Source organism: Arvicola amphibius, chromosome 13 (genome assembly GCF_903992535.2).
Source record: "Arvicola amphibius chromosome 13, mArvAmp1.2, whole genome shotgun sequence".
Classification (NCBI taxonomy): domain Eukaryota; kingdom Metazoa; phylum Chordata; class Mammalia; order Rodentia; family Cricetidae; genus Arvicola; species Arvicola amphibius.
In genome coordinates this window covers 3,927,391-3,941,723 of record NC_052059.1, presented here as the reverse complement: position 1 = coordinate 3,941,723, position 14,333 = coordinate 3,927,391, and positions in this window count along the sequence as shown.

Genomic DNA, 14,333 nt, shown 5'->3' with positions numbered 1-14,333 from the left:
CAGGCAGGAAGTATAGATGGGGTGACCAGACAGGAAGTAGAGGCGGGACAACAAGAATGCTGGGAAGAGGGAAGCGCTGTCTGCAGTCGTGACCCAGATGCAGAGGACACAAGATGTGACTGCCTCGCAGAAAAAGGTACCAAGCCACGTGGCTAACACAGATGAGAACAATAGGCAAATATAAGTTATGAGTTAATTAGAAGCCTGAGATGCTAAGCCAATCAGTTTATAATTAATGTAGACCTTTGTGTGATTTCTTTGGGACTTAAAGACTATGGGAAGCAGGCAGGACAGTAAACCCAGTCAACAAGCTGTTTTCCACTGGTAGGGCTTCTGAGATAAGCAAGTCAATCATCTAATCATTTAGCAGCACATGGGAAGTTTAGGAAAATGGGGAAGTTTACACAGAACCCAGAATGTCGTTTGGAAAGTCTTGACCTGGGAGCTCTGTGGAAGAACTGAATGAGTTTGCAGTTTGCCTTCTTGTTCTGGATCCTTCTATTGCTGTGGTTCTCGAGCTTGGTCAGCTGCCCAGAAAGCTTGCCAGAGCATGGCTCTTGGCCTCTGACTCCTAAGCTTCCCTTTCTTTGGCCTAAGTGGGGCACAAGAGCCTGCATTTTATAAATATCCCAGGGGAGGCTGGTACTGTTGACCTAAACACCAAATTCTTTTCTTAAAAAAATTCATATTGGAACCCTAAGATGGTGCCCTGAAGCATGATTAATAAAAACTTGGGGTCAGAAATTGGGGTTCAACATGAAGATCTGAAAAGCAAAACAGCCAGCTACTGGTTCTTACCTCAACCTCAGTCTGAAATGGTGATCCTGCCTCCCACAATCTTAGGAGACTGTCCTAAGAGTTGTCTCCCCATGTCTTGTATTCTTTTCTAGGGCTGGGATTAAAGGCATGCACCACCCAATTTCTATGGCAACACACATCTTTAATCCCATAATCTTGTCTGTAAGCTTGACCAGTGGGACTGTTTTACTCTCAGATCTTCAGACAGTCTTTATTTATTAAAATACATTTGAAATGCCACTACATTTCCCCTTTTTGTCTAAAAAAAGGTTATAACTAATATAAGAAAAACTATATACAATAAGTACAATAACTATATGCAATATATACAGGCAATAAATATATCAACAATGTCTAGTCCATTTGTATTTGACAAACTCAGAGAAAATATTTCATATCTATCATATCTTGGTGAGTCCAAAGTCTTATACCTAATTTCCTTTTTATTATAACTTGCTTTCTGTGTCTGATAAACTATAACTATAGCTAACTCATCTTCAACTCCCTCAGAGACCCAAGAAGAAAATAATATTAACTGAGTAACAGGAAGTACAAGCAAGCAAAAAATGTGAGTAATGATAGGAATAGCTGGCTGCCTGGACAGTCACCCAAAGTGCATCTGCAACACTGGGGCATCCATCTTTGGCCTACAAGCCTAGCATATCTGACAGACTTCTCTGTGAAGCAGGAGATTTTGTGTTCTGCTTGCCTAATGAGGATAGCATAATGTCAGCAGTCAAGGCAAAGGCATTTTCTTGCCCAATGGCTTACTTTTGCCACAAAGAAAGTAACTCCATGTGGACTTTCTTCAATGCTCATTATCTTCTCTGAAGTAGAGAAATTCTGACAGGAGCAGATATGTCTCATTGTCATAAAAAAAAGAGAACCTACATTATTAAAACATCTTAAATGCCACACTCTGTAGATCTCTGAAGTGTTTGAAGATGGCCTATGTATTTAAATTTTATCTTTATTTGACCTTGAAAACATACCTAATGTGACTACAAGTTCAATTATACAAGGTTATTAACTACTAACCTATATTTCTTTATTAACCTAAACAGTTGATAATAATAACTTTCAAGGACTAGAAATTTGCATTACATTGTTAAATGAGCTGTATAGGTACAATACCTTGAACAAGATTAGAAATGTATATACAATATATTTTAACAAAATTGATCTCAAATTTGCATCAATACATAAAATGTGTATACAATATACAAAAGTAAAACCAATATAAAACATTTCAAACTAATAGTTGCTTTTAAAAAGTAGATTCAATAATCTACCTTTTTATCATATCCATATCCTCCCTTTTTCTTTTCAGAGTAGATTCAATAATCTACCTTTCTATGTTATCATATTCATAGCTCCTTTTTTCTTTTCCTTTCTTTTTTTCTTTTTTCTATTTCTTTTTTCTTTCTTTCTTTATTTTGGTTTCTCGAGACAGGTTTTTCAATAATAGCTATGGAATTCATCCTAGAACTCAATCTGTAGACCAGGCTGACCTTGTACTCATAGAGATTTGCCTGCTTCTGCCTCCCAAGTACTGGAATTAAAAGCATGCACCACCACCCCCTGACCTCTTTTTTTTTTCTTCAAAACAAGAACCTTGAATCTAATTTCTTTGTTTAGCTTTTTTCCTGACAAATATCCATAACAACTTGTAACCAGCACATTAAACAAAAACAAACATCCGTAATCCATTTTTTGGGAATATGGGTATAGTTTTCTAGGCTACTTCCTGCTGATTGGGGGGTGCTGATAATCTTATGGGGTCCAAAAGAAAATTTAAGATTATGGTTCCAGTCCTTACTGGAGTATTCTGTGAGGCTGGATCATTCAGCTAGCAGTCTTGAAGCTGTTCTGGATGTAGAATTCAGAGGAAACTGCAACAAATGTACTCTGAAATGCTGGATCATCTGGGTCATCCATTCCCACTGGAGATTTTTCAGGTGGTCTTCCTCAATCAAACCTTATTTTTCTTAACCAAGAATGAATCCACAGACTCTCAATTCCTGTGGAAACAAAAGCAAAATCTCTTCTCCAAAGTAACATACATTTTGACATAAATTTTGAAGTCAAGGCATTTTCAAAATGGATTATAGTTTGGATTAATCCAGCGGCATTTATAATCAAATGTCTTTTAACAGCTGTTGCTCCTTCCTCAGCAGTCGAACAATTCAAAAACACAATAATATACAGTATCCATCTCTCTGTATTTTGCAGGTTTACAAGGAAGCTAAACCAGAGCATTAGTTTTTCTCCTGAACCTAGGTTTGGGTTCCAATTCCTAGAGCTGGAATTCCAGTTTCAACCCTAGCCTGGGCTGGTGGAAAAAAAAAGAAAAACAACCTCAGACAAAAGGCATCTTCATGAATTCATACCTCAAAAAGTATGGTGCCAAATGAAACACGATTAATAAACACTCAGGGTCAGAAATTGAGGTTCAACCTGAAGAACCGAAAAGCAAAACTGCCAGCCACTGGCTCTTAACTCAACCTCAGTCTGAAATGGTGATCCTGCCTCCTGGAATCTCAGAAGGAGACTGACTGTCCTGAGAGTTGTCTTCCCTCCCCCCACCACCCCATTTTATATTCTTATCTAAGGCTGGGATTAAAGGCCTGCACCACAAGGAGGGGAGGGAGAAGAAGTGAGAACCACACTTCTGAGCTAGGCTTGCTTGTAATCATCTGAGGAACCTTGAGCAGCTGAGGCACTGTGGGCAGGAAGTAGCTAAGGCAGCTTCCAAGGCGACAGACAGCCTACATCAGAACTGCTCATCTTGCCCTGTGCACACCCCTCTTTAGTTGGTCAGCTTGCCATTCGAGGCCATGCACAGGTACTAGCTCCTAGCAGATGCCCACGCTGCTAGCCGGAGCTCTTCACTATGGGTACCAAGTTCTAGAAAGCACAAGATTCTTCATCCTTCCCCACTCCTTCCTATTTCCTTCCTTCATCCTTCCTTTTCTTCCTTCCTTCCTCCTCTCCTTCTTCAGCTCACTTCCCTTTCCAAATTTATCTTTCATTCTGACTTTTGTCCACCCTTCCGTCTCTCAATACATTTGCAATGGGATGCCATTCTAGAGCCCCACCCCTGCTATTCCTAAGGAAAAGCCATGGAAGAGAATGGGCGATGCTCTCCTGATCCAGTCTGCCTGTAAGCAAAGCAGCGAGAGAGGGATGCCAGGCAGGTGCTTCAGGCCACTTCTAGCTGGAGACAAACAGGTGAGCTACCGTCTGAAGCCCTCTGTCCAGGCAACCCGAGCTCCCCACCAGGCCACAGTTGCGCCCCCCACCCCATCCCACCAGGCTGCCCACTGCTTACATCTTCTTCTGAGCTTTGCTTGTATGGAGCTCAGCGACTTGATTTTGTCTTTCTTTTCACAAACCTCTGTTTATTAGAAACAGAATTCCCAAAGAGAGAATAAAAAGCTTTCTGTCGTACCCATTAATCAATCATAAAGGAGACTGCAAGCTGAAAATAGGAAAAAAGAGAAGGGGGGGGCTAGAAACCAAATGGAAAATGCTCATTTGAAGTGAGTTGACCATTTTCACAGGCCCCAGGGTAGCATCCGCATCCCCTGCCTGTTACTTAAAAGGCCTCCTCCCTGTTCTTTGTCGATGTGAGGACAAGAGAGGCAGGAGGGCAAAGGGAAATGTTGCCTCTGATTTTCTTCCACAGTGTCTGACAATACTGGGCGTGCTCTTGGAGAGCAAACTATCCTCGGAGGGGTTAAAAACAGCAAACGTCTCAAGGCTGGGAAGCAAATCTCTTCTCTCACAACCTTGGGTAGATCAACCCTAGGACATGGAAATTATTTCAGTTGAAGGGAGAGATGTCGGAGCAAGGCTGAACCGCCTTGTTCCTGAACAAAGGAAGAAAACAGCAATTGTTTCTCCAAAGCTGTGTTTTTATGAACAAAAGCCTCTAGAAGACTTTCCGTGCCTTGAACCTCTTTGCGGACTATTTAAGAGGGGACCCTATCACGTATTTGCTGATTCTGTGTGGCTGGGGATGCTATCAGAAGGGCTCCAGAAAAGCCTTCCTAAAGGACGCGCATGCGGAGGCATTCAGAAGCTACAGGAATCCAGGCCAAGTGTGAGACTTTGTGATACTCACTAATTTGGGTCACTCTCTCAATTAGTTCAGCTCCTCATCTGTGTGAGCAAGCGCAGAAACAAAAGCTACTTGGAGCCCTTGCAGGTTGCCAGAGCATCTCAAAATACCCTCCTAAAGAGGCAGCTCTGTAAATTCAAAACAGACTACCAAAATAAACTCAGCAGGACAGCTCTCCAGGAGCCTGCGGAGCCAGGCCCAGCTGCCAGTTCCAGGGGTTTGAAATGTCTCTGCCCTTGATGACTACAATCCTGCAATCCTGCCTTCTCTGAGTCTGCGGGTCCGAGGAGAAATCCATCATTCTGAAACATGGCTGGGTCCTCTCCCTCCTGAGGCACGTTTTCACCAGCCCTGCTCCCTCCCCTTTGAGCACCAGTCCAGACCCTCCTGCTGGGGGAGAGAGTAGGAGCTGGTGTGTCTAGTAGTGCCACAGCCAGTTCTGGTGGGAAGGTTGCCCTTCTGAGGTATGATGCTGGGTCCAGACTTTCCTCCTGGCTGTCCTCTGAAGTGGTGGACAAGATCAGTTCTCTCAGAACTAAATCAGAAGTCTGTCCGTTAGTCACAGCTGGTTCTGCCGCCAGGACACTTTCAGAGCTCAGATGCTGTGTCTCGAAGTGGGTGCTCTGGGGGTTTTTGTTTTGTTTTTGTTTTTGTTTTTTTAGCTAATTTGGTTGCACAATACCATCAGGAGGAGCCACTGGTAAATTATATTTAGGTGTGTGTGTGTGTGTTTCTTCATTTGTGGCAATGGTGACTCACACCCATCTTCACGCCATTATGTAACTGTACACATACAAGAAGGGCTTCAAGCCTCTGCCCCATGAAAAAGGCCTCCACCCATCTGTGGTACCGCAGAGGGGCCTGTACTTCCCCTTCCACCTGGCCTGGCCTGTCTGTGGAGAAGAAAAGAGAGTGACCAGCTTGTTCTCAGCTGCCTAGGAGGGTCTGGATTGTCAGTCAAAGTTCTGTGTTTAAGTCCCTAACAAGCCTCAGGTGCTGGGGGTGTAACCATGGCACCGAGTCTGCTGCTTTTGAATTCAGTTGTGCCTTCTGCGCCAGGAGAAAAATCTGTTAAGACTCTAGTCGTAGAGTCAGGCTCTCCTCCGAGTGTCAGGTTCAGTTCGAAGGGGTTGCCTCGGAGCCCACAGAGGCCAGCCTGGCAGGAGGAGGTTTCTCACTCTGCTACCTTACGATGAGCACGAAGCCGGGCACAGTTGCGCGAGAGAAAAACACAAGCTTTGGAGAGAACTCGAATGACTGATTCATCCTGTTTCTAGGGAGAAAAACGCTCTGTTTCTCTCAACTGCAGTTCTCTTGCCACGAAAGCGAGGTTATGGATCTGAGCATCCAGTTCCTGGCTGCATTTTCCACATCTCAAGATCATCACGAACATGCTATAACCCAGGAGGGTGGCAGGAAACAGCAGCCACGGGCTCCTCTTTTTAAAACAAGAAGAGTTTGCGTGTTTCCATCACGAAGAAGTGATACATGTTTGGGATGGTATTTTGACCTGACTTTAACAGTATGCAATAAATTATATGCGTGCCTCAGAACACTGAGAGCGTCCCACCGTAAGCGCCTCTCTTATATGACCGCTAAACATGCATTCAATGTTTCCAAAGCTCATCAAGTGCAGTTGCTTCTCTCAGGTGTCAGTGTGAGACAGTGAACTTGTCTTTGGCCAGGCTTGTGCTGCCACAGAACAAGGCCAGCCCTCCTGACACACTTCCCTGCTTCGGTTTTTGGTCATTACTCTCCAGATACTCATTAAAGAAAACAACTTCCATAACAACCATCCTATATGGTTTTATGTCACTGAACTTTATCTCTCATTCTTCAAATTTTGATATGAATGGAAAATGAAAAAAAAATGGGATTCTGTTCCATGTTAGACATTTACGGGCCCAAGAACTCCATCTTCGTCACCACATTCTTCTCAATAGGGTTGAGCGGGAACATCCACATGTCACGGGAAGTACGCGTGGCCCTGGAGCTCATATCCAGTTGGAGAAAACTAGTCTTATGGCCCCAGCGCTTTTGTAAGAGGACTGGGGAAATGGCTGGGCAATGTGTCTCAGCCTTCCACCTAACTAGAAATGACTCCCCCATGTGCCAATTTCTTCAGACTTCTGAAACACCTGCTGAACACTCAGAATGCAATGTTAGGGAAGGCACAGACTTCATCTCATGGAGCTTGTCTTAAATATGAACAAACTATCAATTTCACCATGCTTCTCTCCCAAGGCAGGGAACAGTCAGCTCACTCTGACTGACGTAAGCTGTCATGTGTACAGAGTATGGAGAACACAGGGAAGATCATGCTAACATGGACAGGGTCCTACAGCACATCTGCACACAAACGTCTGGGCATGGGTCACAAAGCATGAAGCCCAGAGGATCTGAATGATTTGCTCAAATTCTTTTGACAAATAAGCACCAGGTTAAACTCCTAATTCTTCTGCCCTCCAGTCCCCAACACCCAGGCACACTGAGAATACGGTGACCGTGTGCAGCGCGTGAGGGTTTATGAGCCTGGCTTTTTTCAGACATGTGGTTACGTGAGTGGAATTTACCAACTCATTGTAGGTAATACAGCTCCCACCCATCATTACAACCTCTGAATACACAGGCTTCATTACTTCACAGGGAACTCACACTGCCTCTTCGGCCTAGTGTCTTTGTGCAGCCTAGGACACACATGGTATCCAGTGTCCATCGTTGGCTCCTATGCCCCAAAGTGTCAACTTCCCCTAAGTGATGATACCTCTCAGGGTTAATTTGTCTCAGGAAGGATGATGATCTTTAGAAATTTGAGCATTTTGTTTCAACGTGCAAGCTTCTATCTGCCATGGACCCAAAGCCACTGACCGTATCTGTTTTTCAAGCACACTCACTGGAATTCTGTCCCAAAGAACCCAGTTATGTTGGCCCAAAGTACTGTCAGCATGATCGGTCAGCTCTAGTGAAAATGGCATTGGCAGTGTCTGCGCACAACCATAAAGGATGCTGGGGATGCCCAAAAGTGAAGTCATCCTGTGAGGCTGGAATTGGTCTGGTGCCAGAATCCCAAGTCCCCATGCTGGAAAAGCTAGGGAAGGTGGAGAAGTTACCAGCATCTTAAGGAAAGCTCCTCGAGGAGAGCAGTGTCTAGTCCTTTTATCCCCAGGCTCCAAACAAGAGCTGTGGAGTAAATCCCATCTCTAGTAGTAATACCTCTGACAATGAGACTCTCTCTCGAGAGGCATCTAAGGATCAGGGATAAAGGGCCTGTATGCGCTCCTGTATTTCTGAAGCTGACCTTCCCACAATGTACTTTATACTGTACCATGGCCTATAGCAACAGAGTTTCTAGACAAGACCAGGTTGGGGATGTCAGAACAAACACCCCCCCACACACACACACACGGTGGGGGGATGCACACACATACATGTTCACATGCATATATACCCCCAAAGTGTCCCAGAAATAAAAAGAAAAGCTGGAAACGCTACAGCTTCCTTACCACACTGCTCTGTGCCTGAGCTGGAATTATGCGGAGTCTCAGATCTCTGCTGTCTGAAACTCTGTGCTCAACTGCTCAGCTGGAAGACGTGGTGCTGGGTGGGAACCTAATTTCCTAATATATAAATGAGACGGAGTTCTCCTGCTGATCTAGATTTGGGTATTTTAGCCACCGCTAAGCTTTTACCTATAGTTTCCCAGAAAACTAGCAACGCACCAATTTATCTTCCCTAGACATGTTTTAGATTGTGCTGAAGTGGCCAAGTTTCTCCTCAGCTGACAAAAAATAAAATCCATTCCATGTGGCTGGATTCAAGCCCACAGAAATTGTTGTCAAGAGCAAAAATACCTTGTGTGTATAGCAAAGGCAATTGGAAGGAACTGGCTGTAGTTCCTGTACTGCCGTCATTAGCACGTGGCATCCCAGGCAGCTTATTCGCATTGGTTTCCTAGGTGTGAGGTACCTAGAAGGGCACACTTCAAGCTGGCCCTAAAAGCCTGTCCCTTCTGGACTCTAGCACTAAATGTACTGTATGCTCTATGGTCTTGTCCTTCCGCACACAGAGTGCTGAAGATATCACCCAACTCTTTATTCTATCAATGAACATAATTTAATAATTGGAAAACGGAGAGAGAAACTCACATGACAGGGGTCCAGTGAGCACCACATGCAGCCGAGAGAGAGAGAGAGAGAGAGAGAGAGAGAGAGAGAGAGAGAGAGAGAGAGAGAGAGAGAGAGAAACAAGGGGAGGGCACCTGGATTCCTGGGTCCTTCTTCCCTTGCCCCAGGCAGCCACACCCTAGCCAAATGTGATTGGCTGAGCTTCCCCATCATTCAGTAAAGATTTATTTATGGCTGATGATACGAGGACTTTTGTATTGGAGACTAAGAATTCAAAGGCAAATAAAGCAAACCTTCGTAATCAAAGAATGTGTCTTACTATCTATAGATGTGATTATAGCCAAACCGGAAGGAAAGTCAAGTTCATTAGCAATGGCCTTTCTTACCATTCTATTGCACTCCCATAAAGGGGGTCAGGTGCATGGCTTTCTTTGTTACTGATAACTCTCACCAAACAATTTGCATTCTATTCTGAGCATGCGCAATTCAGCTGCTCTGGAAGGGGTCACTGAAGGGCTTCTTGGAGGATGAGACATTTGAGCGGGCCTAATATGACAAGTAGGTAGACAGAACACAGAAGGACATTGCAGGAAACAACCTAAGCAGGCATAATGGTAGAGACTCAAACAAACAGCACTGGAATTCAGAAACTGGGAGGAAGCAGAGGAGACAGAGTTCCAGAATGATTTAGAAGCCAGGCAAGAAGTGACTTCCCAGACACATGGAAGAATTTTAGTTGTATCTCTCTAGTGATGTGTGAGTCTTTAAGGGGCTTGAAATGTGGCAGTCATTTGTGTTTTTGAACGTTACTTTGGAGCAGTGAGCAGGAGAAAGGTCAGGTTAGTTGGGCACTTAGGGGAAGATCCCAGTAGAGACACGACAACCATCTGAGTTCAGCTGAGGAGGCCCACTCATGCAGCATTTCAGAAGTGAAATTAATAGAGCCAGGTATTTCCATATAAAAGATAAACCAAAAGATTGCTTACGCTTAAACCCTTGTCTGTGGATGCTGTTCTACCAGAACAGGGAACCCAGAAAGAAGGTACCTTTGGGTGCAGGCAGTGATTGTAGTCTGAGGATGTGCTGAATTGGGTGTCAGGACCCCCCAGGAAGGTCGTGGAAAGAAGCTCAGGAGATGAATTTGGGCCACCACAAAAGAAAGCAATTTCCAAGCTTGATGTTTTGGGCACATGGAAAAGAGTCCCAGGTTCCTTATTTCTCCCTTTCTCTCTACTCTGAAATGACCTCTGATGAACTTGCCTGACAATATGACTTTGTCAAAGCTGACACTGGGAATCTATTTGGTCTTGGCTGTCAGATTGAATTACCACTTATGTGGCTCTCCACTTGATTATGGCAACTCTGAGCTCTTTTCTAAGGCTTCTATCTCTGTTTTTCTGATTGCTTCTAGTTAAAGAATTGAAAAGACTTCCCCTGGGCTCTGGCCTTGCATAGCACAGTGAAAGAAGCATAAAGGATTCTCTGTTCTCTGACTTCCCAGCCATGTGAACCAATGCAAGTTAGTAGATCAAGCTGAGCCTCCATTTCCTTGCCTGTACAAGCAACTCCAATAAAAACCCGTGATCATCATCAGCTTTGATGTGTAAGATGAAACAGGATAATATTCACCATCAGTAGATTCTGAACAAATATTAAATCTATTGACATATTAATTGTGTAAGTCAGAATTTATTATGAAAATTGGAAGAAAACTCAGAAACAGTCTTGGCCAACAGTGTCAAGTTGAAAAAGAATGAACTGGGCCCTGGAGAATGCAAACACCTTTACCTAAGTCACATAGTCAGTGCGTGACTGCGATTCACTTACTCAGGCTTGATACTCCACTCCTCTCCATCCCCCACACCAATGGGACAATCACTGGGTCCCAGCATATCACCACAACCCTGTAGAACTTCCTGTGGGAGACGGTCACACCAAAGCCGCTAGTTGTCAATCACCACAGAGCAAACAGCTGCCCACTTAGGGACTTCTACTACCCCCATGTGTCTGTTATCTCACTTTCCTTTGTGTGGTTTAGTTGAGTCTGTGGCTCCAAGACCCACGAACTGAACCAAGGCATTTTTCTAACTATGGCAGCCCCCACCTGAAAGGTCACATACACTGTTGGCAGAATTCCTCAACTCATGGTTTGGGGACTAAGGAACCATTTTTCTTGCTAGCCGTCAATGGGTAATCACTCTGAGGAACTGGAGGGCCGCTTGTGGTCAATGCCGTCTATCCTCTCGCAGGTCCCTGCATATCCACGGCAAGGAACCTGACTTTCAAATTCAACAAAGAGGGTCTCTACCTGTGAGGTGATGAGTATCCGTATACAGTGTCTGCACAGAATTACAGAAGTGATATCTCACTACCCGTGATACACCCTGTGGGTTAAAAGCAACCCCAATTCCCACCCATCATTGGGTGGGAAGCAACACCAGACCAGCGGGTAGTGTCATAGGTGTCTTGGAAGCCTGCCCTCTGCAGACAGTGCTGTGGTTCTCACTGTGACTGCCACAGAACGTAGTTCAGTTACTCCGCAGACCCTTTTAATGACAACCCAGCACTCTGCTGTGCACTTATGAAAGCTGGGCTCTGAATTAAGTGTGTTTGCTGACCCAGGTGCACTCAGGAAACCCTGGCTAGCCAAAGTGACATATTGTCACACCAAAGGACACATACATATGCATGCACTTGAAAGATCTGTGTGCCTGTGTGTTTGAGTATATGGATCCGAGTATGTGGGTGTATATGTACACTTGAGTATACATGTTAAGAAATGTGTATATATGTATAGATGTTGGGAGATCATCAAGTGACATTGCCTGACACCCTGGCAATTTCCAGAGTGGCTTTTTCCTGAATTGTTGGTACACTCTGTGACATGAGTCACTTCTCTTTATTAAAAATCCATCTCCTACAGCTGAGGCAAAGCAAATATTTACCCACATCTAACTCTGGCATTGGCCTTGGCAAACGTCTGTGCCTTCTCCATGGATCTCTCCAGCACACTGGGGATGTCTACATGAGGAAAATAGCCCCTCTTTCCTCAGTTCCTCCAGAGACCGGAGGCTGTTTGTCTCCCTGCCAGGAGCTGGACCAGCCTACAACAGTTGCAAGAATCTTCCCTCATCACACTCATGCGCAGAGACCACCCATGCATCAGCCTGCATGTCCCACTTCCACACTCCGTCTGATGCAGAGAGACCACCCATGCATCAGCCTGCATGTCGCACTCCATGTGCTAAGATCCACACAGCTGGAGCCAACCCATGTACCCTTCTCTTTTTTATTCCCCACTGATCCTCAACCAAGTGTGTCGAAGCGAAAAGTCAGTTGCCAACTTTCTGTGGCGTGCTTCTACCCACCCTCCACCACCTGCCGTCCTCCACCATGATAATGTCCACCTGCTGTCCTCCACCATGATAATGTCCACCTGCTGTCATCCACCATGATAATGTCCACCTGCTGTCCTCCACCATGATAATGTCCACCTGCTGTCCTCCACCATGATAATGTCCACCTGCTGTTTAGAGTCTTAGCTGGGGTCATCCTTGTGGATTCCTGGAAATTTCCCTATAACAGGTTTCTCAATAATCCCATAATGGTTCCTTCTATAAAGATATCTTTCTTTGTTCTCCCTCTCTGTCCTTCCCACAACTTGACCATCCTGTTCCCGCATGTTCTCTTCCCTCTCCCCTTCTCTTCTCCCCAACCCCATCCACCCTCTCCTCTTCCCACTCCCACACTCCCAATTTACTCAGGAGATCTTGTCTAACGCCCCTTTCCAGAGTAACACATGTATACCTCACTTAGGGTCCTCAGCAAAACACATGATATCTTGAAATTTGCAGGCAATTGGATGGAACTAGAAAAAAAAAACATCCTAAGTGTGGTAACCCAGACCCAGAAAGACAAACACAGTATTACTCCCTCATAAGTAGATATTAGACATAAAGCAAAGGATAACCAGCCTACAGTTCACAACCCCAGAGAAGCTAGGTAACCAGGGAAACAAGGAAGACCCTGTAAGAATTTACTGGAAGAAAGCCAAGGGCTACTTAGTTCCTTGCTTTAACAAAGGAGCCACCTGCATGGACTGGCCTTTTCCCAGACCCTGGCTCTGCACTAAGTGCTTTCACACTGGTTCACCAAGGAACCACACTAGGGCATGACCTTGTTATCCCCAGTTAGTGATGAGGAAGAGAGCCTCAACAACATCTAACAAGAACACAAATCCCAAAACTCATCAGCCAGGACATCCTGGGGCCTCCACGCTCAGATACCTTTCTCTGATACTTCAGGTCTACAGGAAGAGTCTCTACAAAGTCTTACTAGTTAGACAGTTCATCTCTCCTCACCCCAGACATTTCATTCTCCTTCTGCTCTCAATCTTAATCCACATGGGTGCCTAAAACAAAACCAGTACAGGGAGGTTGTCATTCGGAAGGTTAAAGGGCAAAGAAGGTCAAAAGGTAAAGAAGGTCAAAGGGCAAGGTACCAGGAGAGCTGGTGTTGGCCCAGGGATCATTTCCTGACTCATATCTCTGAGTCCTCCTGGGGTGCAAGAGTAGAGGAAGGGATTTCTTTCCTTCTCAGGACCTAATTACCCGTCCCAAAGCCTCCCCTCCAATCACCATCCATCTGGGGATCATATTTCAACATGTTACTCTTGGAAAGACACAGACTTCAGTGACCAGCGCCCCCACAGATCTGATTATTTTGAATAATCTAGTTTATTATTCTAGTTAGTTTATTAATCTAGTTGATATATTCTGCTGGGCACGTGAGATATTCTGGACAGTCCCGTGGCACACACAGGACCCACAATAATAGTATAATGGTTTAACCCAATGGATAAGAGTCTAGAAAAGGCAGGCCAGAAGGCTGGAGGGAACATGGCATTAGTTTTGTTATGAGCACAAAAGTCCTGCCTGGTGGGTAGTTTATTCAGGCTGTTGCAGGGCCGGCTATGCAGCCCAGATATCTACTGGGCCAATCTCCTCTCTTGATCCCTTAGTGGATCCTGATGTCATATGTGTGCACCAAAAGGTAAATAATTAAGTAAAAGAGAGCATTGATTGGAAGATGCTTTGAATAAATGAGCCACAAGACATTTGGGGCACAACTGGAGACACCAGAATGTCCAAGGACTCCCTGGTAGGCAGTGTTAGGGTTGATCCGTTGTGTGAGCGGAAAGGGTGTTGTTAGCATGTGGGAAAATGCTAGTTTTAGAGATACTGCTAATGCCTTTGGGGAAAACACTGCCATGGCTCCTGAAGACTGCT